Source organism: Scaptodrosophila lebanonensis, unplaced genomic scaffold, assembly GCF_003285725.1.
Source record: "Scaptodrosophila lebanonensis strain 11010-0011.00,11010-0021.00 unplaced genomic scaffold, SlebRS2 tig00000238-arrow-arrow-pilon, whole genome shotgun sequence".
NCBI classification, from domain to species: Eukaryota; Metazoa; Arthropoda; class Insecta; order Diptera; family Drosophilidae; genus Scaptodrosophila; species Scaptodrosophila lebanonensis.
The window spans coordinates 1-27,488 of record NW_022060625.1 but is presented as its reverse complement, the minus strand read 5'-3'; positions in this window follow the sequence as shown (position 1 = coordinate 27,488).

Sequence of the window (27,488 nt, the reverse complement as noted above, 5' to 3'; positions counted from 1 at the left end):
ATGGAGGTACATACATATATATGTACATACATATATATGTGTGTATGCTCATTTAAATGTTGTGCAGTTACGTAGTTGACTAAATAACTTTGCCAAATTGTACAGTTTTTTATTCTAGAAATGACCTTCCTTGATTATCACTATCTATATATATAAAACAGTTTGTCCTGACTGACTGACTGATTGGTGATCAGCGCACAGCCCAAACGGTAAAAGCTAGGAAGCTGAAATTTGGATTTAAGTATCCTTTCATAGTGTAGGCTCGCGATAAGAAGGGTGTTGACCTACAGAGCTTTTTCTGCAGGTATTTAGTTCCTTCGAAAATAATAACACGAAATGTTCAAAATTCAAATGCGGTTGCAGGCGCGTTTATTAAATGTTTTATATTGTGTGCGATGCAAGCGGCCCTCCGAAAGTAGCTGAGTGCGTACAAACAAACAAGTGTGGTGTGATAACTACGTTAAAAAACACTCATGCTGCGCAGAGCAATGCTACTCAAACTTTAAGTTACAATTTTATGATTTATGATGCGTTGACTGCTGGACCAAACATCCCGTTGGAAGGCAGGGGCTTTTAACATCATCTCGAATAGGTAGCAGGCATAGCCTGGTTACTGCCCGCTTGGTCACCCCAGCCGCTGTCTTCAAGACGGCAACTCGGGCTATGCCATCTTTTCCAAGGACCAGCTCCAGTATTCTTGCCAGCGCCCATTTCAGCGGTGGCAAGTTCTCGTCTTTGACGAGGACGACATCGTTGACAAGGAGGGATGGTTGCGGAGTGCGCCACTTAGCGCGTTGTTGAAGCAGGGTTAGATACTCGCTGCTCCATCGCTTCCAGAAAGTCTGCTGCAGGCACGACACACAAAATTCAGCTGCGAGACGTCTGGCCACCAACTAAGAAGTGCGCAGGTGTTAGAGCATCCAAGTCTGCCAGGATCTTCTGAAATTGGAAACAACGGTCTGGAATTAATGATGGCCGAGATTGCGCATACAAGAGTGCGCAATGCATCAAAACTAAGTTGAGAAAATCCAACGGTGCGGTAGAAATGGTATTTCGCCGTCTTCACAGCCGCCTCCCACAATCCACCAAAGTGCGGAGAGCGCGGAGGGATGAATTTCCATTCTATATTGTCGATCAGACAAAACTGTTGCACCGCTTGCTGATGCTCGTCGCTGAGAAACAATCGAGTCAATTCAGCGAGCTCGTTGTTGGCGCCAACGAAATTCGTTGCATTATCGGACCAAATGCAGGCAGGCCGACCACGAGTCACGATGAACCGCTTCAGGGCAGCTAAAAATGTAGATGTGGACAAATCCTGTACCAATTCCATGTGAACCGCCTTGGTCGTAAAACATATGAAAATGCAAACGTAACATTTTTGTGGAGGCTGGTTACGACCATCAGGTTTGTAAAAGAATGGGCCACAGTAATCCACTCCTGTGATCGCAAAGGCATAGGATGGGTTTATTCGCTCCTTTGGAAGGTCTGCCATTATGTGCTCCAGGAGGCGAGGCTTAGCACGAAAACATCCGATGCATTTCCTTATGACATTTGCGACAGTTTTGCGGCCTCCAACGGGCCAATACTGAGTCCGTATCATGGCTAGCAACGATCGAGGGCCAGCATGCAGATTCCTCTCATGAAAGTGAGCTATCAACGAGCGTGTAATTGGATGTGTCTTCGGCAGTATGATGGGGTGGCGAGTCTCGAAATTAAGTGATGAGTTCTCCAAACGGCTGCCTTGAATGAACTGCCTTAATATCATCCCACAAATGCGATCTCTGGGCGACTCTAAGCAACAGCTGAGTACCATTTCGAATGTCAAGGGTCGACAGACCAGCCGATTTTACTCGATGTACAAATTTGTATATATATGCGTAGATCCGCTGCATTGTATGAAACGAGTTCACGTACTTGCATCCATCCGTGATGTCGATGCGTGTCGTCGCAGCTAGTACAGAAGATTTGCGAAGTTCGAGGGTTGGCTTATTCGGCACGCAGGATTCTGGCCACGAATCTTTTGGCAAGCTCAGAAATTCTGGCCCATGAAACCAAAGCTTAGACGCGATGAGCTCGCTAGGTAGCGCTCCTCTAGAGAGTATATCGGCAGGATTCAGCGACGTCGGAACATAGCGCCAGCTCATGCCCTCTGTGTGCTGCTGAATGGACGCCACGCGATTTGCAACAAAAACATTAAATGTTGATGGCTCGCTCCTGATCCATGACAATGCTACGGTCGAGTCACACCAACAATAGAATTGGCACGAGAATAATTACATTTTCGCCAGATCGCTCATCAAGTGTGCCAAAAGTGCAGCGCCGCATAGCTCTAGCTTGGGAATGTCTTCAATGGAGCCACTCGAGACTTCGCAAACAGTAGCTGGGAGAAAGATTTGTTACGCGCCTTCGAAACTAGATACACGCAGGCCCCATAAGCATCGATACTGGCGTCAGAGAAACCATTAACTTCCAGTTGAGCCTCTGGTAGTAAAGCCAAACGTGGAAATGCTGCGCGCTGCATACTTCCAAGATGATCGCACATGCTGAGCCACTTTGAGTTTAACGATGATGGCAAGCTCTCGTCCCAGTCCAGTTTTTCTCTCCAAAGTTCCTGTAGAAAGATTTTGGCTTTAGTTATGACTGGGCCAATAAGACCAAAGGGGTCGTAAAGGCGAGCTATTGTCGAGAGGACCGAGCGCTTATTAGACTTAGATGCCGATTGAGTGGGTGAAAACGAAAATAGAAAACTATCAGATAAGGGATCCCAAGCGAGGCCCAATGCCTTTTTGATATCGCTGCCATCGTTGAACTTTAAGAACGTTTCCTTCTCTTGATCGGGAATGTCTTTTAACACAGCAGGAGCATTAGAACACCATTTGCGAAGTGTAAAATGGCCTTTAGTTAACAAGCCAGATGTTTGACGCATTATTTCGCGAACCTCCGCCACAGAACTGCCACCAGTGATGAGGTCGTCAACATAAAAGTCGCGCTGCAACGTCTGTGAGCCAACTTGATACGGTTGGTGCTCATCAATGGCAAGCTGATGCATTGTACGAACCGATAAAAATGGTGCAGGCTTCGTACCGTAAGTTACGGTATCCAGTTTGTATACTCGCACATCTTCCTTAGGGGAATCACGCCATAAAATGCACTGCATGTAGCTATCTGGCTCAGCGACGCGGACGCAACGATACATCTTACAAATATCACCAGTTAGAGCTACTGGGAAAGTGCGAAATCTAAGCAGTGTGTTGAACAGGTTAGCTTGTATGGTGGGCCCAGCCATTAATATCTCATTTAGAGAATATCCAGATGATGTGGCGGCTGACCCATCGAAAACGACTCGAAGTTTGGTAGTACTTGCAAAGGTGAAGAGAATCTGGGCTAACGAGCGACATATGGTTTAATTCCAGATATTCCTTGATGAAAGCTGCATACTGGACTTTCATCTGCGGACGACGCTCCAATTTGCGTTCCAAATTTAAAAAACGACAATGTGCCTGTAGATATGAGTCTCCCAAAAAATTTAGACTAAGTTTGATAGGCAAACGCACCGAATATTCGCCCGATTTAAGCCTTGAGAAGTTTCCCTTGTAATGCGTCTCGCAATCAAGCTCTTCCTTGGTACGCTTGGTTTGCGTAGTTGAATAATTCTCAACTTCCCAAAACTGACGAACAAGACTATCAATGCTGGCAACTGTTTCTTCTTCTGTAGCTTGTGAAGAATACGAAGAAAGCAATGTGGACGAATGTGGCTTCCTACAACTACCAGAAGCAACCCAGCCGAGGCGAGTCTTCTGCAATACTGGTAAATCCGAGAACGTTTTAACTTGGCCAATGCAAAGCAATTCGAAAAAGATGCTTGCGCCAATTAATAAATCGATGCGCCGCGATTTGAAGAAATCAGGATCAGCCAATTGCAGATTTGAAGGTATGCGCCAAGTTGACGCATCGAACGAGAAGCTTGGCTGGTAATCAGTGATCTTAGATGCAACCAACGCAGTGATGTTTGCAGAATATCCCGAGACTCGTGACTGCATGTTAAGGTTGACTTCAAAGCCATCCGTTGCGAAACTGGAATCTCCAATTCCAGAGATATGTGTAATGGACCTTGACTTTCTCAAGTCTAGCTGATTTGCGAAACGAGATGTGACGATGTGCGACTGCGACCCGGAGTCGAGCAGTGCACGACATGGCACCAATGTGCCCGAACGATTTTTCACCATGACAATGGCTGTAGCTAGCAGCACTACATCGCTACCGAGATTCTGGGCTGCAAGAGAGACAGGATATGCGGACGACGGGTAATCTGTAGCGCAGAAGTGGATGGCATTGGCTCGGGCATGTGAGCAGTTGAGGCGGTAACCTGAGCATTTGATGCACTCGAGCCAGAATTTCCGATATGCAATAGGGTGTGATGCTTTAAACGACATTTACGGCAACTGGAAGCAGTGCACACTCGACACTGATGGCCTTTTCGTAAGCAATTAAGGCAAAGTGTAAGCCTTTTTGCTTCTTTAAGGCGCAACGCAGGGGACAAATTCCCAAACTGTGAGCAATTATAAATCATGTGACTTGCGTCGTCACAGAATACGCAACCAGGAGGATTGTTGTTAGTAGCAACAAACGATCTATTATTGGCGTTAGTAATTTTGTTGATCTTTCCAACCTGTGAGCTAGGCGTTCGTGTTGCCATAGCATGCTCCACATTTTCCATGGTCTGACACCGCCGTTCAAGAAATTTGGAGAACTGCTCCCACGAAGGAATCGCGCCTTGTGATGTAGACTCTTCCCATGTACTTTGAGTTACGCTGTCTACCTTTTGAAGAAGCGTATGCACGATTATGCAGCTGGATATGTCATTAGCGCTGCCCATCGTATGTAGGGCACGCATATGTGCATTGAATTTATCCGAAAATGCCCGTAACTTGCCAGCTGCTCCAGTATCCACTCTCTTGAGCGCCATTATCTCTGCGAAGCGTGCCTGAAAAATCAAATGCTTGTTATTAAATCGGTTTTCAAGTAACTCTAGTGCAGACGAATAATTAGCGTCACAAATTTCCAATGAACGAATCGTATCCAATGCTGCGCCCCTTAGGCATGACCGTAGATGCTGAAGCTTCTCAATGTTTGACAAACTTGGCTCATTGTCGATGACTGAGGAAAACATTGAAAAGAAATCGCCCCACTCCGTATATGATCCACTAAAGGTAGGCAATTTCAGCTCAGGCAGCCGTACTCTGGTGGATGAAACAGCAAAAGGGTTCTGCTCGATCGTAGTTTCCGGCCGTAGAGTTGAACAGGTGGGCAACTGAGAGTTGCGTAGGCGAATTTGAGATTTGATTCGCGTCTGCAAACTTGCCACTAATTCACAAAAGTCCTTTCGCAATTGACTGCCAATTTCATCGAAACACAATTCCTCCAGCTCGTCATGCACTAAATTAAATGACGACCGCAATTCATCGAGAATATTGTGATAGGTGGCCAATTCGTCACAGCTCAAAATATTAATTTTATCACCGTCCACGGCACTATGCTTCTCTTGCACATGTTGATAAATTGACTCTACCTTGCGCTTGTAGAATTGCAATTTATTAGCAGCAGCCGGCGGCGTGGTAAAAGATTCCTCGTTTGCCATATTGCACAACACAAAAAATCACCCTGTATTGAGTGCCGAATACAAAAGAACAAAGCAAGCGCAAGAAAGATAACTGTCTGTCGACTGCGCGCCAAAGTACGGGCGCGCGCGAAAAGTAACTGTCCGCGCTTATGTATATGCACACACGTATATATGCATGAGCGAATGCGTACATATATGTATGTATGCAAGTACCGAAATCAAAGCGCCGTAACGCGTCACTTTGTACAGTCTAGCAACCAAAACTTGTATGTATGTATATGCGTATGTATATAGGCGAGTATGTAGCAGTGTAAGCATGTACATATGCAATCGCCTGATATTAACACGTTCACGAACACAACTATGTGCACTTTAAACACATTTGCACGATATTTTAATACTCTCTCCTAACCGACGATAGAGCATTAATCACGTCGGGGTCACCAGAAATGTTGACCTACAGAGCTTTTTCTGCAGGTATTTAGTTCCTTCGAAAATAATAACACGAAATGTTCAAAATTCAAATGCGGTTGCAGGCGCGTTTATTAAATGTTTTATATTGTGTGCGATGCAAGCGGCCCTTCGATGGCCGTGCGCTCGAGCCAGACACAATATACATATACGAAAACGAAAAGGGTATTGCCACGCGCTGCCGAGTTCGATACTGTTCAAAGAAATAGGTGAAGTAGCAACGACAGCTGACTTCCAAAACGACGAAATAGCAACTTGCTTCTTTGAAGACGAAATATCAACTGACTGTGCACAAACTGCAGCAGCATAATTAAATCTGTGCAGAAGGCAAATGAGCAAAAGAAAGAACAAACGAAAGTAGCTGAGTGCGTACAAACAAACAAGTGTGGTGTGATAACTACGTTAAAAAACACTCATGCTACGCAGAGCAATGCTACTCAAACTTTAAGTTACAATTTTATGATTTATGATGCGTTGACTGCTGGACCAAATAAAGGGATTTTGGAAAATTCGAGCTCAAATGGGGGGAAAACGAGCTCCAAAGTTTGTTTGAAAATTCTGCATTTCTGCACCGATCAACTTTAAATTTGATTTTTATAATCTATAAAAGAATACAAACAAAACTGCATAATCGGATTTTCGAAATTTGTGGTGGAGCTTGAATTATTGGGGTTTTAATATTTATTCACCTTTTCAAATGAAAAGTTTGTGTTATAAATTTTATCCGATCGATTTAAAATTTGGGGACTGTAATCTACGTAACTAAATCTACAACTTTGAGTACAAGGATTTTGAATGATACACACACACACACACACATACAAGCAGCTGTTCGTGCAGTTGCGTGCAAACGATTGAAATAGCCAAAGCAAAATGTGAGACACTAATGTGTGAATGTACACACATAGATATGTACACATCTATGTACATGTACACATCTATGTATGTATTAATGTTCATTCGTCTTGCACTGACAGAGCAAGAAATGTTATTTAATTAAAAATGATTTAACATTTTTAAAAGTAATTTTTTCTTTGTTTAGTACATTTGGCATTAGGGTTTTCATTAGTAACTTTATGCAGCAACAACAAATTACAAAGAACGCAAATATCAAATAGTTGGGGACATCATATACACACACTCACACACAGAACAAGCAACAGTTCGTGTCTAAGTGTGCGGTTCTCTACGTACGGTTAAAAAAGTAAAGAGAAACATGCATGCATACATACATACATGTACATACATATATGTATGTATGACTGTGTACGTACATATTTAGCATGTATGTACATTCGTATGTATGTATGTATACATTGGACAATCGAGCACTGTTGTTTGATTGTAATAAATAATGTTCTATGGTTTTAAGTCAAATTTTTTAAACGAAAAACAACAACAACTGAAAGTCATTGGCTCGCGCTTATTCTTTCGTTTTGATCATTTACGCCTGTTAATTTCAAAGGCAAAATGCCAAAAGTTTACAGTTACCGTCGCTAGGCAACGACTACGTAAGCGATAGTAAAGCAGAAACAGAAAGCGGACCTACGCATATTCTGCTTCGCATTGCGGGCAGATATACATATGTAAAAATGTATGTATGTTTGTTTATAATTTGTTCCAATTGATCTCAATAAATTATAAGATGTTATTATTTAAATTTTCTGTTAATTGCATTCAAACTTCGATTGAATTATTGATTGTATCGACGGATTCAACTATCGATAGTTTTGATGCTCTAGCACATAGAGCATCCGACACATGACCAACTCTAGCATCTCAGGTGATCGCATATTTACAGCGACTTACCGTTTTAGTGTTAGCTAACAACGCTACAAATGTATTCTGAACAAATCTAAGAGTCATTTACAGTTAAGACTATTTTTTGAGTTTATTCATGCGATTTACAAAAGCAGAAACACTTATTTTACATTCACAACAATCATCATATAAATCAAAATTAAATGTCCCGCGTCGGAATTTTCGGGGATAACTCGACCGTGCGTACAACGTGCTGAGAAAGCACACAGTTAAGTCAGGACTGGCAGTCCGCCCGGTGCGTAACGAAGATATGTACACATGTATGTATGTACGTATAACCATACATACTACTTATTGTACTATATTTGCTATTTGGAAAATTAACTCTTTAAAAAACTTTAGAGAGCGTCGAAAGAAGAATATCATATAGTAAATAAACTTATAATTATAAGCACATTTTACTTAGCCCAGCAAAGACGGGCAAGCCCTGCTAGTCATGCTATATACATAAATATACATACATATATTTTGTTATATATTTTATGTCCTAGCTCTCGAATCGTACCAAAGTAATTTGCTATTTGGGAAATAAATTCATTATAAACTTTAGAAAGTGTCGGAAGGGACATATCATATATGTAGTAAATAAATATATATAGTCAAGTGACACACTTAGAGCAATAACACTTGCATTGTTAGTTACTAAGTGGGTCAGCGTGCTGTAATCGTAATCCTTTCATTGGCGCTCGTCGCTTGTACTAGCAGGTCTTGCGCCCGTCTTTGCTGGGCTACATATTCTTTTTTACAATTATAAATTTATTTATTATATGGGCATTTCAACAGCCCAAAAATTTAAAGCGAAAATAGCTGTAATAGCTGCTATTGTACTTTGCGATGTTGTTGAAGAAAGCTCTGTAGTAAAAGTAAACTGTGAATAAGCATCGACACAAATCAGCCACATTGAATCTAAAATTGGACCCGCAGTAGTAGTAGTAGTAGCGTTTGGCCCACTGCGGTACTGTTTAACTGGCGATGAATTGTTGCGTTTACAAATATCGCAAGAGTTAAAGCCAGGCCACCAAACATGTTGTCTGCTTGATTCATTATGATTTCCCAATGATCATCATAAAGTAGCTTTAATACGACGGGTTTTAAAGAGCTCGGAATTATGATGCGGTTTGCTTTCAATTGTAGATACAGAATATCTTATAGTAAAACAAAGCTGATTTTCTTGTTAAAATATGGCTTTAAAGTCTTTTTTGGACAGTTTTTTTAGCCAACCGTTAATGACGTAGTTGCGGATTTTTTTAATAAGTGTTTCCGTATGACATCGGCGTTAATAGGAGGTGTAATATCGGTGATATTGTAGCATGCCTCTTCCCTATCAAATTGATCATCATTTCCTACAGGAAGGCGTGATAATGCGTTAGCATTGCCATGTGCGGATGTAGCACATTACTTGATGTCAAAGGTGTAAGCCATTAATGTTATTGTCCAGCGCTGCAGTAGACGTGATGCAATTGTAGGTAATTGCTTACTGGGGCTGAAAATATTGACAAGCGGCTTGTGGTCTGTTATTAGAATAAATTTTCTCCAATAAAGATATTTATGAAAGTATTTTACGCCGAAGATTTTAGCAAGACTTTCAATATCGCCTTGACTGTAGATGATTTGATGCTGATCAAGTGTTTTGGATGCGAAAGCGATGGGGTGTTCCATTCCATCACGCTGGATGTTTGATAAGACTGCACCAATACCATTGTAACGACGCAAAGCGTGACGAATGGTAGCGAATAAGAGTAAATGTAAATATTGAGAATACTAGACATTAAGGAAAAATACTGAAGCGAGGCAATCGCTAATTTGAAGTAAGCAACGTGGCCGAGGGTTTTAGTTATAGGCTAGTCTGTTTTTGGAGTCAGCAGAATTCGCACTGGAGCGCACGTATCTGAGTTGGATTAAATAAAACACATGGTAGTTGCTTAACCTTATATACTCGCGTGTATTTGTGTCCATTTATTTCGTGGTACGTAGGGGCCCGTAAAATAAATCTAAGCACTCTGGCCGGCGAGAATACTCGCGGCAGAGAACGTTACACCATATTCTGATGCATCTGTCGCTAAGAAGAAAATGAGCTAATTGTGTTGCGTTGATGATGTGAGAATTAAGTGCGTCGAAGGCGTTTTGTTGTTTTGGACCCCAAGTGAACTCTACATCTTTTCCACGCAGCTGGTTGAGTGGTGCGGACAGCTCGGAGAAAGCTGGTATGAAATTGCAGTAGTAGTTTACCTTACCTATGAAGGCTTCTAGTTGCTTCAAATTAGTCGACGGTTTTAATTCCTTTACAGCATGCAGTCCCGATAGGTCAAGAAGAATTCCCTGTGCACCTATACGTCGGCCAAAGGTGTACTCACGACCATAAATTGCTTTGTAAATAGGCCTCTTTGAGAACAATCTTTGAAAAATGTGTTCCACGACAAACGATGTGTAATAATGACTCTTGTGTGGGCGAAGGGTATTGTTCGATTTCAATTTGCGCGTTGACAGCTAGTTTAAAATCACCGCAAATTCGAATTCTTCTATCCGGTTTCGGATCTAAAATAATAGGTGATGCCCAGTTGCTTTTGTAAGGCGAGAATCAGAATCTGTTTTGAAATCTGCTAGTTCAGCGAAAGGTATTTGTCTTGATTTGAAGAATTTTGGCGTTGCAGATTCAATGTGAGGGTTGCCTTGAAGTTTTTAATTACTTTAAGAGCCGGTTCAAATACTTCCTTGTATTTAGTGGACAGAACAGTAAATTGAGGATCGTATTGTTCAACCAAGTTTGCCACTTGTTGAATTTCGAAACCGAATATTTGAAATAAATCTAAGCCAAAAAGTTTTTTTGCGCACTCTATATTTGCGACTATTAATGGTTTTTTTCTACTTTATTTCCACAATTTGCGACAGTGTCTAGTTCACCTTGATTTGCTGATATGTTTGTTAATTTATATCTGAAACGATTGCACCAGAATCCATATGAAATGTTATAAATTTGTGCAAAATTACGACTTCAATAGTGTGTTTATTTGAATCAAATTTCACGATACCTGTAACACTGTGTATATTTTCTGGCTGACGAAAACTTTGTGCGTCGTTGATGGTTTTGCTTTGATCATCACTTCGAACTTTATGATCATTTTTGTTCTGTTGCTTAGACTTGCAAACGACAGCTATCAGGGGTGCCACAGAAATCTCTTCCGTCCAAGTTTCGCTTTTTCTCTTTTCCTCATAAAAATAAACAATACTAGTAGAATATAAACTTTATAGTTTTTCTGAACAATCTGCATCAAAAATATTTTCCTTATCCTACGTAAATATTATTAAGCTAGCAAATTACTAAATGTATAGTATACTTGAAACACCAGCATTCACACACAGCATCCAAAACAACCGCACAATAGAGATGCCCCATTGGCCAAAGAGAACACTACATTTTTCGAGCATCCCAATTTGTTAATTTAAGTTTAATGTTGTGAATCAAACGAAAGTTAAAAATAAAATATATAATTGACGCAATTCTTGTTTCAAATAAGTACCACATAACTGTGTATTAATTAAACAAAATTGGCGAAAATTGTGTATCGCCGATAGGGCAAGTCAGTTTGTTAGCGAAAATGTGAATGGTCATAAACTGCCATTTCAATATACAATATGGCCCAGGGAAACAAAATGTAAGTAATTTCTGAATTCAATTTCAAATGTTCATTTTTGCAATACATAGATCGCTACAACAGGACGCAATTTTCGTCCAATTATGGAAGTACACCCCGTAACTGCGCAAAATTCCAAAGTGTTGTATTTTTTCAACAATTAATTGGCATTTCCGCAAATGCTAATATTAATGCTAATGGCATATTTGTTTTCTATTTAACATAGTACGTTACAGAATTTAAACACAATTAGTCTGTCAAATGTACTCGTCGACAGTCAGCTGTTGCTGGCAGCTGAGTGCGTTACAGGATTTTTACAGAGTTAGTCAGTCAAATGTGAGTGTAGACAGTCAGCTGTTGCTGACAGCTGGCTTAGAGGGGAAGTTCGAAAAAATGAAATCTTTCGAAGTTCTGCGGCGTAACGAAGTTAAAGTGCATTACCGAGTTAAACAAGAACTCAGTGGATATTCGGTTGGTTGTAATATTCTTAGTAATACAAGATTAAGTAATGCGATGTTTATAATGACGTCTTAACCCTGGACGTCGGCTATGCTCAATCACTCTTATTAACTCCCCTCTGGAGAAATTGCAGACAAAAGAGTGGCAGAAAATCGGGATGCCAGATCATTTAATATTCTTCAGTGTCTCTCGAGTGACACTATTTTGCGATGGATGGGGCGATGATGCTCATCCACCCACTTAGGCTTTATGTCTATTTTTGTTTACTTAGTGAGATTACTTAAAAGGGGTTTCCCTAGAATAAACCTACGCATGCCACATGCAGGAGAATAACATAGGATATGCTTTACACTTTGCTCCCCTTCTTCATCTTAGTAGTATCGGCAGTATCGGCAGAATCTTTAAAAGGGATGCAAAGTCTGTTGGCGTGTTTTCTCACCGAACAATGGCTCGTAACGAATTTTTTACCAATTCCTGCCTTGTCAGGCCCCCACTTTCCTGTCATCTGTAATTCATTTTCATCTCTGTTCCAGTGTCCTGGTACCCATATGGGTTTGATACTGAATAAATGGTGATAAATCCAAGAGCTATCCAAACTAGAGACGACGTGTTGACCGCCAGTTGGCTGTCTGTATATACATAGTTTGGTCTGCTGCCCACTGTGGTTAGTAATTGTTATCAGCTTTGTAACACTGCAGATGCGGAGAGTAGATTCCCACTCCTATATTCTCTGTCAGTTTAGAGCCTTTCGTTAAAACGTTGAAAGCTTTGTTTCTACGCGAATAAGTATATGACATCTTATAAACGTGACGCAAATACGCATTCAATAAAATAGTTTGGGAACACATAATATACATATAAATACAAATAAACCTATACACCCATATTGCTTTATCATAGATAATATTGGCACAATAGTCTGCAAGCGTACATGAATTAAAGGTACATTGACACTGGCCAGCCAACATAAGCAATAACAATAAGTAAGAATAAGACACATATTATTCTGCTACTCCAGCATAAGACCAACAATCAGATATAGCTCATACTTGTAGTTCCGTGCACGCACATATAAGGTTATAGCCCAAACTGAGCTGACAACAGTATATTTAAGCTCACGATCAATGCTTGCACATCATTATTGTGAAACCGCCAATACATAGAAACGGTAAATGTAAATAGTCATAAGCGGCCGGTATGGCCGCCAGTATGCCGGTGCAAGCCTTTTGAATGGTCTCTACGTCTGCATAACGCATTCCTTTCATGGGCAAATGCATTTTTCCGAAAAAACAAACCGTGCACACACCTTTCGTAAGCCCAAATGTCAAAATGTCAAAATGCGATAAATCGATGTTTTGGAGATGTTCAATTCCATTTTCATCAATTTCAATGATGATTTCGGCTGTTTTTTGATGAATTCACGCACAGTTTCGTTGGAATTTTCGGTGATCACGACTTTTGATTGGCCCATATGTTGATCGTCATTTATGTCCTCACGACCACTTTGAAAACGTTGAAACCACTCGTGCAATCTGCTACGGGATAGGCAATCATCGCCATAAACTTGTTTCATCAATTGAAACGTTTCGGTAAAAGTTTTAACAACTTTAAAACAAAATTTAATGTTGGTTCGAAGCTCATTTTCGCACCGATAACACAAACATACTGACACTTAAAACGCAATAACTTCACTTATAATTGATGAAATGTCATGAAATTCTCACTGAGCAATCGATAAAGATAACGCACCAGTCGACATATAGAGAGAGCCACCAGGGGGCTCTAGATTCAAAAAGTCCTGTTTACTTTGGAACGCACCTTGTATGTATTGAATAATTTGTATTTAATTTGTATTTAATTTAATTAAATAATTTCATTATTATTATTTTATTTTAATATTATAATTTTTTAAATTAATTTTTTAATTTTTTCATATTTTCCTTTTTGGTGGGAGGTACAGGGTATTTAAGAGTTGAGCTCGCTCGACTTTATCATTCCTTTTTTGTTTCTTTTGCATCGCGCCCACATAATTGTTGTTGTACTCCCGCTCTCACAAATTCGTGTTAGAGCTTTATCTTAGCGTCGCTCAGCTAAGTACGCTTATTTTTATTACTGCTGTTTTCTTGTTTGTGCTTTGCGCTCGCGCACTCTATTTTATTCGTTTACTTATTTTTAGCCATAGAAAACGTGTTGTTAATATGTCGTGCTGCAAGAAGTCTTGCACATATAAAGATGCTCTGGATTGTGACCAACTGCAGTTGATAAGCTGCTGGTGTGACAATATGATGCATATTACGTGTGCTGATCTCATTGGGAGGGTCCATGATAATATCATCGCCAAGCCCAAAAAAGGCTGCGACGGTATAAAATGGTCTTGTCCTGCGTGCATTCACATTCAATTTGAATTCTTGCGGATGTACTATAACGTGAGAAATGTAAAGCTGCACAAGTGGACTAAGCAGTTGGCGATTGATTTCGACTCAGGAGCTAAGTTGCTTAGCAAGTATAAATTTGACACTCCACCTAAAAATAGGTTGGAGACTCAATTTTTAAATGTGCCTTCCGTCGAGCCCTCTTTGTCGCCTCAATCGCTTGCTCCTCTCCCATCAAATTCTTAAAACATTGACTGCTCTCCAATGCTGTCAATCTCTCCAGGTATTCTATTTGATAATTCCCCTTTACCCTCGCCGATTACCCTTTCAGTGACCCCTATTTTTGTGCCACCGGCACGCAGCAAAGCAGTAGCGGCGACTCATAAACCATCTGGGCCTGTTTCTTGCGTTCGCAAGAATCAATGCAGACTGCCCTCTGGTGTAATGGTCGATACTGCTTTATCCTCACCTGCATGTCCACCTTCCCTTACAGCTGTAGCGCCTCGGAAGCAAGTATTTGTTTCGAGGCTGTTTGCTGATACTAGCTGTGAGTCTGTCGTTGCTTACATCGCTAGCAAATCTTCTGCTAGCGTTTCCATCTCTAAATTTAATTTTGCCGTGCCCCGTGAAATTGATTCTTTTAAGATTAGTGCTCCGCTTGAAGCTTTTGAAACTATTTGTGACCCAAAATGTTGCCCACCGCATATGATAGCTCATGAGTTCAAACAGAAAAAACGCACTATTCCAATTCCGGTGTCCCTGCCAGTTAGTGCTTCAATACCGCCTACTAACAATGGTTCAAAAAACTAGAAATTTCTCCTAAATCTCTTAGCTTACATTACCAAAACGTTAGAGGTATTGCATCTAAACTTACTGATTTATATAGGGATAGCTTTTCGTTTGAATTTGACATAATTGCATTTTCAGAGACGTGGCTAAATCCTACCATATCTGACTTTGAAATTTTGTCGAATAGCTTTATAATCTATAGACGTGACAGACCTGTTCGCCGTGCCGGTGGTGTACTGATTGAAGTTAAAACCACCATCCAGTCGGAAATTGTCCACGTTAATATGCCGGAAGACCTAGAATTTATTTGCGTTAAGGCAACATCTCCTTCTCGAGCCCTATATATATATCAACTGCTTCTATATTCCTCCTTCTTCTGATTTTCATGACACTATGTACTCTATTTTCGATGTCTGTGTTCCCAATAGCGTCGCATCATTTTCTTCTCTTAAGCCTCCATGGTTTACGCGTAGACTTTCTAACTTAAACAAGAAAGGAATGCTAAAGTCGGGTTCAAATACCAACCCCACAAAAAAAAAAAAACATGAATAAAAAAAATTAAACTAAAAATTTAAAAAATTTAATTTATTAATTTAATTAAGTACAAAATATTTAACACATGCATACAGACATAAGTGTTTGTGCACAATTTCAACAGCATAAATTTACATCAGAATCGTGTCTACGCGTGCTTGTATGCAGTAAAAAATAAGTCAAAGCAGCAACCCCTGCGGGCACAGCTTGGGTGGAGATTATGTTTATGGCTACAACTTTCTTCATAATTAACCTATTCTAATGAATATATATGAGTATATATGAGTATATATGTTATATATGAGTACAAACTTGCAAGAAATACGGGAGTTACGAGAATTATAGCAAAAACACGAATGGCGGGGGAGTGGGGAGGTGCATCAGAAAAAAGACATAAACTCGTCCTTTCCCGGACTTAGGAGAATCTGGATAACGAGTTTGGTTATTCTAGCTCTTGTACTTGCTGAGATCCTTGCGCTCATACAGACGGACGGACGGACAGACGGACATGGCTATATCGACTCGCCTTGTCATCCTGATCAAGAATATATACACTTTGTGGGGTCTGCCACGCCTCCTTCTGCCTGTTACATTTTACCCTTTGGGTACAGGCTATAAAAACATAAAATCCAAATTTTCTACTGAATCCACCCCCGCCCCTTGGATTCCTCCGAAGTGAGGACTTGCCAGAGGGATAAGGTGAAATTCTGGTCTTTCTAATTTTGAACCGACATTATTTTGTTTAACATTTTGTTGCACCGCTTGTACCGTGATAATTGGCAAGAAAACATATATTTAAATTCGATTCGTCTTTTGACTTTGAACTTAAGGTTTCTATTATTGATTGGGCGAAGTCTGCACCTATGAGCTCAGAGGGTTTACTAATCTCGAAAAAGGGTAATACATAGTGACATTCTTTCGTGCCTGTTTCCTATGAAATTCCTAATTGTGTTTGATAGTGGTAATAGGAGAGGAAGTAGATGTCTCAACATCGTTAGAATCATATTGCTCTTCACACTTTAAAGACGGTTTGTCTTTTGATTTTGGAACCAATCTTTCTTTTGTTGATTGGACGAAATCTGCAACTATGGGCTCAGGAGGTTTTCCAAATTCAAAAGAGGGTAATTGAATGCCTGAGACTTCCCAAAAATACCTAAATTTAGGAAATTCTATCGTTTCCTCAAATGCTTTTCTTGAGACTTCATTTATAAAATCAAACTTAGGAACATCTATCTGTTCAGGAGCTTTCTTTGAGACTTCTCCTAGAAAACTAATTCTAGGAAAATCTAAGTTTTTCTCGGAGGCATTCTTTGAGATTTCTGTTATAAAACGAATGTTAGGAAAATCTAAGTTTTTCTCAATTTCATTCAATTCCCTCATCTTGTGGATATAACCGAATTCCACTTTATCTAACATTTCTTCTATTTCGTCCTTATGTTTGTCCCTTGTCCAAGGGTTATTTTTCAATTCATTTATTAATTCAAAGTTTCCCCAAATCAATTTCTTTGCTTCCTTCACCTCTGAACCTTCATTAAAACAAGTAAAAAAGCTAAGCTAACTAAAAAGCTAAAGTCGGGTGTCCCGACTTAGAAATACTCTGTACATTTGTTTACAATAATTATAGAAAATAAAATAAGTTAAAAAGCTAAAGTCGGGTATCCCGACTTTGAAATACTCTGTACATATGCTTAGAATAATTATAGAAATTAAAAAAATTAAGAAAATTTAAAAAAAATTTTGATTGATTTTACCTCTCTCGGTATTCGAAGTCACGTAAAGGAAGTATATTTGCACATATACAAAGTAATGAATGTCTATGCGCGTCTATTCGTGTCTGTGTAAACATGTTTGCAGTCAACCAAACAGCAACATCAACAACAGCTGCGGGCAGCGTTTGGGCAGCGTTTGGGCAGCGCTTGACAGCAAATATATTTATGGTGTTCGCTGTGCAAGTTTGTTTTATTTTTTTGAATTCCCCCCCCACTTCCCCCCTATGGGCGTTTTCCCGATTTTCCATTCGTATTATCGCCTATATCTCGAAGACTATAAGACCTAGGGACACCAAATTTTAGTCCCAGGTGCCTTATGTGAATACGCAGAAAATGTGTATTTTGGAATTTCCCTCTCTCCCCCGCAAATCGTAACTCCCGTAATTCTTGGAATTTCGAACTCAAACTTGGCAAATACCATTTAGTTATTATAAATCCAAATGCCAAGTTTCATTATGATAGGCCGATTTAACTGGAAGTTATAGCCATTATGTACATAAGACCAAGTAGTGCCCTCAGCTATTGTTGTTGTTACTGCTTTGCTCAGGCACACGAGACATACACAGACACACACAAATACACGCATACATACATACTTATTCTACACATATGTACAGAGAATTTCAAAGTCGGGATACGCGACTTTAGCTTCTCCACTTATTTTAGTCTTTTTATCTTGTACTTTACACGTTTATGGCGCGCTGCAAAAAATCTTGCACTATTAGGGATGCTTATGATGTTGCTCAACCGAAGTATGTTAGCTGCTGGTTGTGTGACAATATGATGCATATTAAGTATATACCGTTCGTGACTACGACAAGGTAGTTGCTAAGGCCAGAAATGGTTGCGGCGGCTTGCAAAGGTCATGCCCGGTATGTATTGATATGCAATTTGATTTTTCGGGTATGTATAACAGTGTGAAAAACGAATTTGTAAAATTGCACAAGATTTCAAAAAAAACTTGCCAGCGATTTCGATTTGGGTATCGACTTGCTAAGCAAGTATAAATTTGAGCCTCCAGCAAAGCGCCGGGTGGATTCGCAATTTTTAAATGTTCCCCCATCTATCCCTTCTGGCTCAACCTTGCCACATTTGCCCCTCCCGGCAACTCCTCATTATGAGATTTGTTCTCCAGTTCTATCTCGGTCAGCTTCCCCTAACATATTTGATGGTTCTTCGCTTCTGCTAGCGTTTCAATTTCTAAATTTAATTTTTCCGAACTTCGCGAAATAGCGTCGTTCAAAATTAGCGTCTCCGTTGAACTGTTTCCAATCATTTGTGACCCTAAATGTTGGCCTCCTCATATGATTGTTCATGAGTTCAAACCAAGAAAAATAACTCAACCAGCTCCTGTTTCATTGCCTGTTGCCTCATCTTTGCAACCTACCATTAGAATTGCTTCAAAAAACTAGACCATGTTCACGTTCGGCTTACTCTACATTACCAAAATGTTAGAGATCTTTTATCTAAGTTTAAAAACTTATTTAAATACAGAAGAATCTGACATTATTTCATTTTCGGAAACATGGTGAAATGACTCTGTTTCTGACTATGAAATTCTGTCAAATATCTTTACCATTTATAGGCGTGATCGCCCAAATCGTCGTCGTGGTGGTGTACTGATCGCAGTTAAATCCACCCTTCGATCAGAGCTTGTATATGTAAATACTAGCAGGTATTGCCCGTCTTAACCCGGCTCAATATAATGTTTCCAATTGTGTTTATTTTGTGTGTGCATAACCTACCCATATGTTTTCACCTTATAAGTTACCAGTAGGAAGGCATTTAAGGTATTTAAATGAACATTTTCTGTTCTTGACAAAAAATTGTTCAGTAGTCCGTTACATTTTTGTTCTTGCCAAACTATTTCGTTCAACGAACATGACCACTATAACTAATATTTTTTAAAGCTCGTTTCCCCCCTTTGGAGCTAGAATTTTCCAAAAGCCATTCTTAGTGTGCTCCTACACTATGGTGGATACTATGAAAGGATACTTGAGTCCAAATTTCATCTTTTACCGTTTGGGCTGTGCGTTGATCACCAATTAGTCAGGACAAACTGTTTTATATATAGAGATAACGCAACGTTTTAAGATAGACGATTTGCAAAAAAGGGAGAATAATTATAAGGGTATATCCTAATTTTAAATTCACATTTGAGCCTTTTCGTGCCATATTGAGTCAATACGGTCACGCACAACCTCGGAATATGAAACACGGCACTCGTGTCAATGCCGTGCAGCGATGAGCCACGATCAAAAAGCACTGACAATTCTCATCTCAATTTGCTAGAGTAAAACTTTCGATAGTTAAAGCCACCGATACCATCAAAATATCGAAGTTTGAATGCAATAAGCAGAATATTTAAAGAACAAAATCTAATTATTTATTGACATCAATAAGAACAAATCATATACATACATACATCTGCCCGCAATGCGAAGCAGAATATGCGTAGCTCCGTTATTCGGTTTCTGCTTTACTATCGCTTACGAGGTCGTTGCCTAGCGACGGTAACTGTTAACTTTTGGCGTTTTGCCTTTGCAATTAACATTAAATGGTCACAACGAAAGAAGAAGAGCGAGCCAATGACTTGCAGTTGTTGTTGTTGTTTTGTATGTACATGCTACATACATATACAGGCATACATACATACATATGCATGTACATATGTATGTATGCATGGGCACACATAGACACGAACTGTTGCTTGTTGTATGTATGTGTGAGTGTGTGTATGCGATGTCCCCAACTATTTGATATTTGATATATGGCAAGTAAAAAACATATTGCTATATTTTAATCGTTGAATGCCAATTTGTTCATATAGTTAGGTTGATTACATTACCCAAATTTGAAATCGATCGGACAAAATTTATAACACAAACTATTCATTTGAAAAAGTGAATAAATATTAAAACCCCAATAATAAAATTAAATGCGATATATCGAAAATATCGATACTTGTGTTGATATATCGTAATACATGTCGAATACAAATACATCGAAAAACATCGTTTGAGAGTTATTGATTATAATACTGTATTCGATTGTTCACTGTACACATACATACATACATACAAATGTATTTGTATGTGTACGGTAACTGTAAACTTTTGGCATTTTGCGTATGCAATGAACAGACGTAAATTATCAAAACGAAAGAAGATTTGCGAGCCAATAACTTGAAGTTGTTGTTTTAAAAATTTTGATTTGAAACCATAGAACACTATTTATTACAATTAAACAACAGTGTTCGATGGCCCACTGCATACATACAAACCTATATACATATGTATATAGGAATGTATGAACGTACATACATACTTGTTGACGTACATACATTGTATGTACATACTATACATACAGACGTATGTACATATGTATGTACGTATGTAATACATATGGTGCTGGTGTAATTCATAATGCGAGATTCTTTCTAGGGGGAGCAATGTCCCCCTGCCCAACCTGCGTACGCCCTTGTAGTTCGTTATCCTAAAAACCCCTTATGCCAAATGTACTAAACAAAGAAAAAATAACATCAAAATATTTATGTTATAAAGTTAATAATTTTTAATTAATTAACATTTCTTGCCCTGTCAGTGCTAGACGAATGTACTTTTGTACATATGTATGTATGTACATACATGTGTACAAATGAACATTCGCACGTTAGTGTCTCACATTTTGCTTTGGCTACTTCAACCGTTTGCACGCAACTACACGAACAGCTGCTTGTATGTATGTTTGTGTGTGTGTTTGTGTGTATGTATACTTAGTTGTCCCCAACTGTTTGATATTTTGTATTGTTTGTTCTGCCTGCATTTGTAAAATGCATATTTTAAAAATCGTTAAATGCAAAGTTGTAGATTTAGTTACGTAGATTATATTACCCAAATTTGAAATCGATCGGACAAAATTTATAACACAAACTTTTCATTTGAAAAAATCAATAAATATTAAAACCCCAATAGTTCAAGCTCCAACAGAAATTTCGAAAAACCGATTATGCAGTTTTGTTTGCATTCTTTTATAGATTATCGATTCAGAAATGCAGAATTTTCAAACAAACTTTGGAGCTACTTTTCCCCCCTTTGGAGCTTGAATTTTCCAAAATCCTTCTTAATGCACATTTACACTATGATATAATACTTGACCCCAAATTTCAGCTTTCTAGCTCTTACCGTTTGGGCTGTGGGGTGTTGATTGTGTTTCAATTTTTCCACGGAAAACCCCCCCTTTTTCATGCCCCAGGAAAAATGGTGAAAAACCAAGTATACAGTTTTTCTTGTATTCTTTTTGAGAGTATACTAACTAAGTTTGAAGTTAATTGGATGAAAATTGTAGATTTTTCATACAAACGTTGGAGCCCGTTTTCCCCCCTTTGGCGTTCGAATTTTCCAAAACCGCTTAGTGCTCACCTACACCACTGAAGACAACATGTGTCCAATTTTCAGCCTCCTAGCTCTTACCGTTTGGGCTGTGCGTTGATTGCAAATAGCTTTTCGTTTACCGAATTTTCCACCGGAAAATCATTATTATTCAGGCCGCAGGAAAAATATTAAAAATCCAAGTATACAGTTTTTTTTGTATTCTGTATGTGAGAGTATACAAACTAAGTTTGAAGTTAATCGGATAAAAATTGTAGATTTTTCATACAAACGTTGGAGCTCGTTTTCCCCCCTTTGGCGTTCGAATTTTCCAAAACCCCTTCTTAGTGCTCACTTTCACTATAAGAGGGATCTTGTGTCCAAATTTCAGCTTCCTAGCTCTTACCGTTTGGGCTGTGCGTTGATTGCCAATCAGTCAGTCAGGACAAACTGTTTTATATATATATAGAGATGACTGCTGAAGTAGAATTTATTGCTGTTAAAGTAATTCTACCTTCACATGCTGTCTTTATCACTTGCTCCTACAGGTACATATATTCCCCCTTCTGCTTATTATAGCCTGTACCCAAAGGGTAAAAGGCTATACTAGTTTTGTGCGAATGTATGTAAAACACAGAAGGAGGCGTGGCAGAACCCACAAAGTATATATATTATTGATCAAGGTGACAAGCCGAGTCGATGTAGCCAGTCCGTCTGTCCGACCGTCCGTCCGTCTGTATGAGCGCAAGGATCTCACAAGGTACAAGAGCTAGAATAACCAAACTCGGTATCCAGATTCCCATAAGCCCTACGCAGGTCAAGTTTTTTTTTTTATTCTGATACACTCCCCCGCAGTTCGTGTTTTTTTAATAATTCCCGTAGTTCTTGGAATTTCAAACTAAAATTGGTAATTACATCCCTTTGGTGTTTATGTGTCTGTATGCCAAGTTTCATCATGATAGGTCAATTCTGAAGAAAGTTATAGCCATAAAAAAAATTGCTGCCGACGCTCTGCTCATGCGCTGCCCGCAGCTGTTGTTGTTGTTGCTGCTTCGGTTCAACTTTGTGCTGCAACATACACGCATATAAACACGCAGAGACACGATTCTGATGTAAATGTATGCTGTTAAAACTGTGCATGAACATGTCTTTAATATAATTAAATAATTTAATTAATATAATTTTTTTTAATTATTAAAAATTTTTTTTTTTCATTTTTTCCTTTTTGGTGGGAGGTACAGGGTATTTAAGAGTTGAGCTTGCTCGACTTAAGCATTTATTTCTTGTTTTTAAGTTTATATGCACCATAAAAATTGTATCAGCGAAGTCTCTTCTTCTTTAAGGGATAATGACGCTCTCATTGTGGTCGGTGATTTCAATCTGCCAAATATTCCCTGGGATTTTCTTAATGGCTTTTATCACCTTATTCCCTCATCACATCATGACTTTCTTGATTCTCTCTTTGAATTGTCTTTGGTTCAAACTAATTCAATTTTTTCATTCATCGACTTTTCAAAATACTCTATAGCCAAATCGAACTTTCTTCTTCTCAATTCTCAGTGTTACACTGAGTATCTTGAGCGCTTTAAAGCTCAATTTGTTCAAGACCCTAAGCAGTTTTACAATTTTGTGAACTGCAAATGTAAATCGTCAGCTTTACCTTTTTCTTTTTTTCTTCATAATGAAAATGCAAGCAATGATTCGGCTATTGTTGACTTATTCGCTAAGTTTTTTCAGTCAACTTATTCATCTTTTAGTTTCAATGGTGATTCATACCCTTATATAATTCCTTATTCTAATTATATTTTTTCACCCATAAGGGTGCTTCCTTCTGTATCCCTACTGGGTAAAAAGGGTATATTAGGTTTGTGCAAAGTATGTAACATACAGAAGGAAGCATCTCCGACCCCATAAAGTATATATATTCTTGATCAGCATGACGAGAGAAATCGGTCTAGACATGTCCGTCCGTCTGTCCGTCCGTCTGTCCGTCCGTCTGGATGAACGCGAGGATCTCAGAAACTATAAAAGCTAGAATAACCAAAGTTGGCATCCAGATTCTCCTAGGTCCGAGTAAGGACGAGTTTATTTTATTTTTTTTAATTTTCCCCCCCTTTCCCCGAAACAATTTCGTCAATAGCGTCCACATTTCAAATGCACAAACTTTGCACACATAATTTATATATAATTGTCTACTGTTGTTCAAAATTTTATTCAATTCGGTCAATTCTAAGAAAAGTTATTAGCAAAACAAATTCTCGCCAGTACAACCCCACCAAACTGCAGCAACAAGTTCGCTCTTCTTCTTCCTCTGTTTGTTGCTGCTATGGGCGCATATAACTCAGTGACGGTACAGGGTATTACACTGTCGGGCTTGCTCGACTGTAGCGTTCTCTCTTGTTTACTTTTGATTACGTCTTATCTTAAAAATAGGACCCAGAGAGTACTGCTCAGATCGGACATCTCTCAACCTGTTCGTGTTACTTCGGGTGTACCTCAAGGGAGTCATCTTGGCCTATTGTTATTCATTCTTTTTATAAATTACCTTCCTTTTATCCTGTAACATTCTCACATACTGATGTATGCTGATGATGTGAAGCTCCTTCTTTCATATAACGATCCTCTCTTCCACACTCGTTTGCAGGATGATCTGAACTGCATGCAGAGATGGTGCTTGGTTAACCAATTGTACCTTAACTGCTACAAATGTCCTTTTATCGGTTCAGACCTCATATTGTTACCTTTACGATTGACAATGAACTATTGCAACGTATTTCTACTGTCGAAGATCTTGGAGTTCTGTTTGATTCAAAATTGAACTTCAATCTTCACATATAATGATCCCTATATCACTAAACACCAAACAAGAGGTCGTGGGTTCGAGCCCCACTCATGGCGAGAGCATGACCCAAAAATGTCTCCTCTCGAAAATTCTCCTAAATACATGCCTTCAACGTCGTGGTCATTTATCCACCAAAAAGAACACATCCATCCACGCTATCTGGACAACACAATAGTATAACCCCCAAGACGCCTCTCCCCGGCGGCGACAGGCAGCCCCACCACTGGGATAAGTCGCATCTGGCCAATCACCAGGTCGACTGACAACAAATGATTATTGAAACTTATACAAGACAAATTAACCCAAAACGGCTCCACTTCTATGTCGATGTAACCGATACTCTGGAGGAACACTTCCAAGGAAGCAGTCGGGTCGACAGACCTAAAAAAAAGACGACAACCTGGCGGCGGATTACCTTCAGAATTTAACCCAGAAACAACACCACATGGGATACAGCCAAGAGAGACAGACGGCTAGAAATTGAGAGTCAGATGGAAAAATGTTCTTGTAGAAGCCCTAAGCTCCCAAGCGGAGTAAAAAGGAATAAAAAAAAAAATACCACTAAGCTACTTTACAGTCCACTGGTATGTTCTATTCTAGAATACTGCTCATGCGTTTGGTGTCCGCAGTACAAAACGCATCAGGATCGAATTGAGTCTGTTCAGAAACAATTCCTCCTTTTTGCTCTTCGCGGCTTAAACTGGGATCCGTCGTTGGCCGCCTTAATCGAGCAAACATCTGCTTATTAATCTTCAGTCATTGGCTAATCGGAGGACTATCCTTGGAGCTGTATTTCTCCACAAACTGATTGCGGGAAGTGTTGATTCTCATTTCCTTTTAGGTCGTCTTAATTTCTCAGTTCTTTCCTGAACGACAATAATTTATCTTCCCCTTTTTCTTAGTAAGTGTACAACTGATTATGCATCGCACAATCCTTTTCGGGTTTTATGCTCATCTTACATCTTTACCTGCTCTCAACTGAACTGTCTCTTCGTATAATAAAATCCTCTCTTTTCAGCCATCTCCGGAATCTCTGACCAGGATTGCCTATGAGACGGGGCATAGCTTGCCGGACTGGCTAAAAAATCTTCCCACACCGGGTCTGAGATTCCTTTTTTTTCCTTTTTCTTCTTAATTTTTCTTTTTAAAATTAGCTTTTAAGTAATTCTAAGCTTCTCTCTGTTAAGTTTTCCTTTTTTTTATAATATAAAATAAATAAATAAATATGCATGTATGTATGCAGCATAAAGTTGAACCAAAGCAGCAACAACAACAACAGCTACAAGCAGAGAATGGGCAGCAATTTTATTTATGGCTATAACTTCTTGTTAAATCGGCTTATAATAATGAAACTTTGCATACGGGCTCATAATAACCAACTGGAAGTATATGCCAATTTTGCGTTCGAAATTCCAAGAATTACGGTTATGGAAAATCGCTAATAGCGGGAGAGTGGGCGGGTGCATCGTAAAAACTCAAGCTCGCACTGTCTCGGACTTGGGAGAGTCTGGATACCAAGTTTGGTTGTTCTAGCTCTTATACTTTCTGAGATCTTAGCGTTCATATAGACGGACAGATAGATGGACGGACGGACAAACAGAAAGACAAACATAGATCGACTCGTCTTGTCATACTGATCAAGAATGTATATACTTTGTCGGTTCTGCTTCGCCTCCTTTTGCCTGTTACATTTTTCAGCGCGCGCGCAAACATCTTATAGTCTTGTATATTTCATGTACAGAGTATAAAAAGGACTATTAAAGTAGTTCAGGACACAAAACTAATATTTTTGGCAATTTATTGTAAATAGTTTTCGATTTTGTGCGAATACCCCTATTTTACAGCAGTGCTATGTTCGATTTCGCTTAAGGTCCATTACTTCTTCTGCAGCTGCATACAAGTGAAATAAATAGTTATCCAAGCACTTCAATTGCAACTTGTGCGTGAATAAAGCAATTTCAATAAATTTACTATACAAAGTTTTACCCTAAAGAAGTAGTCGACAGCGACGTCGTGCATTTGGGCGCTGGCAGAGCTGTAGCGCATGACATGATCGTTGGCGTTGTTTCTTTACTTAGAATTTTTGTGGCAAGGGAAATGATGCAGACGCTTGGTCAGCAAAAGCTTGCACTTGGTAGCAGCCGTTGCCCGCCAGTGAACTTGAAACGGCATATGCATTTAAGTGTTGTTGACTTTTCTGTTATTAACTCTTACCCCTCGGATTCCTGCTTTTGCTCAAGCGGTTAGAGCGGTTATTAAATTGCAGCATGGTTTGAAGAGTTATGACATTAGGTTGTTTAATGTTAGTCCCATTTGTCGGAGAATGGGCCATTTACAGGATCACGTATCTTTTTTCTTCTGTACTAGCAGGTATTGCCCGTCTTAGCCCGGCCCAATAAATTGCTTCAAATTGTATTTATTTTGTGTGTGCGTGACCTACCCATATGTTTTCACCTTATTAGTAGGAAGGCATTTAAGGTATTTAAATTAAAATTGTCTGATATGGACAAACAATTTTTCCGTTAAATTTTGGTTCTTGCCCAAATATTTCGTTAAACGTACACACACACATGACCACTATAACTAATATTTTTAAAGCTCGTTTTCCCCCATTTGGAGCTCGAATTTTCCAAAAGCCTTTCTTAGTGCGCACCTACACTGTGATGCATACTATATCTCTTACCGTTTGGGCTGTGCGCTGATCACCAATCTATCAGTAAGTGAGGACAAACTGCTTGGTATATTTAGAGATAACGCGACGTTGTAGCATAGATTATGTGCAGAAAAGCGGAATACAGTGAAAACTCTC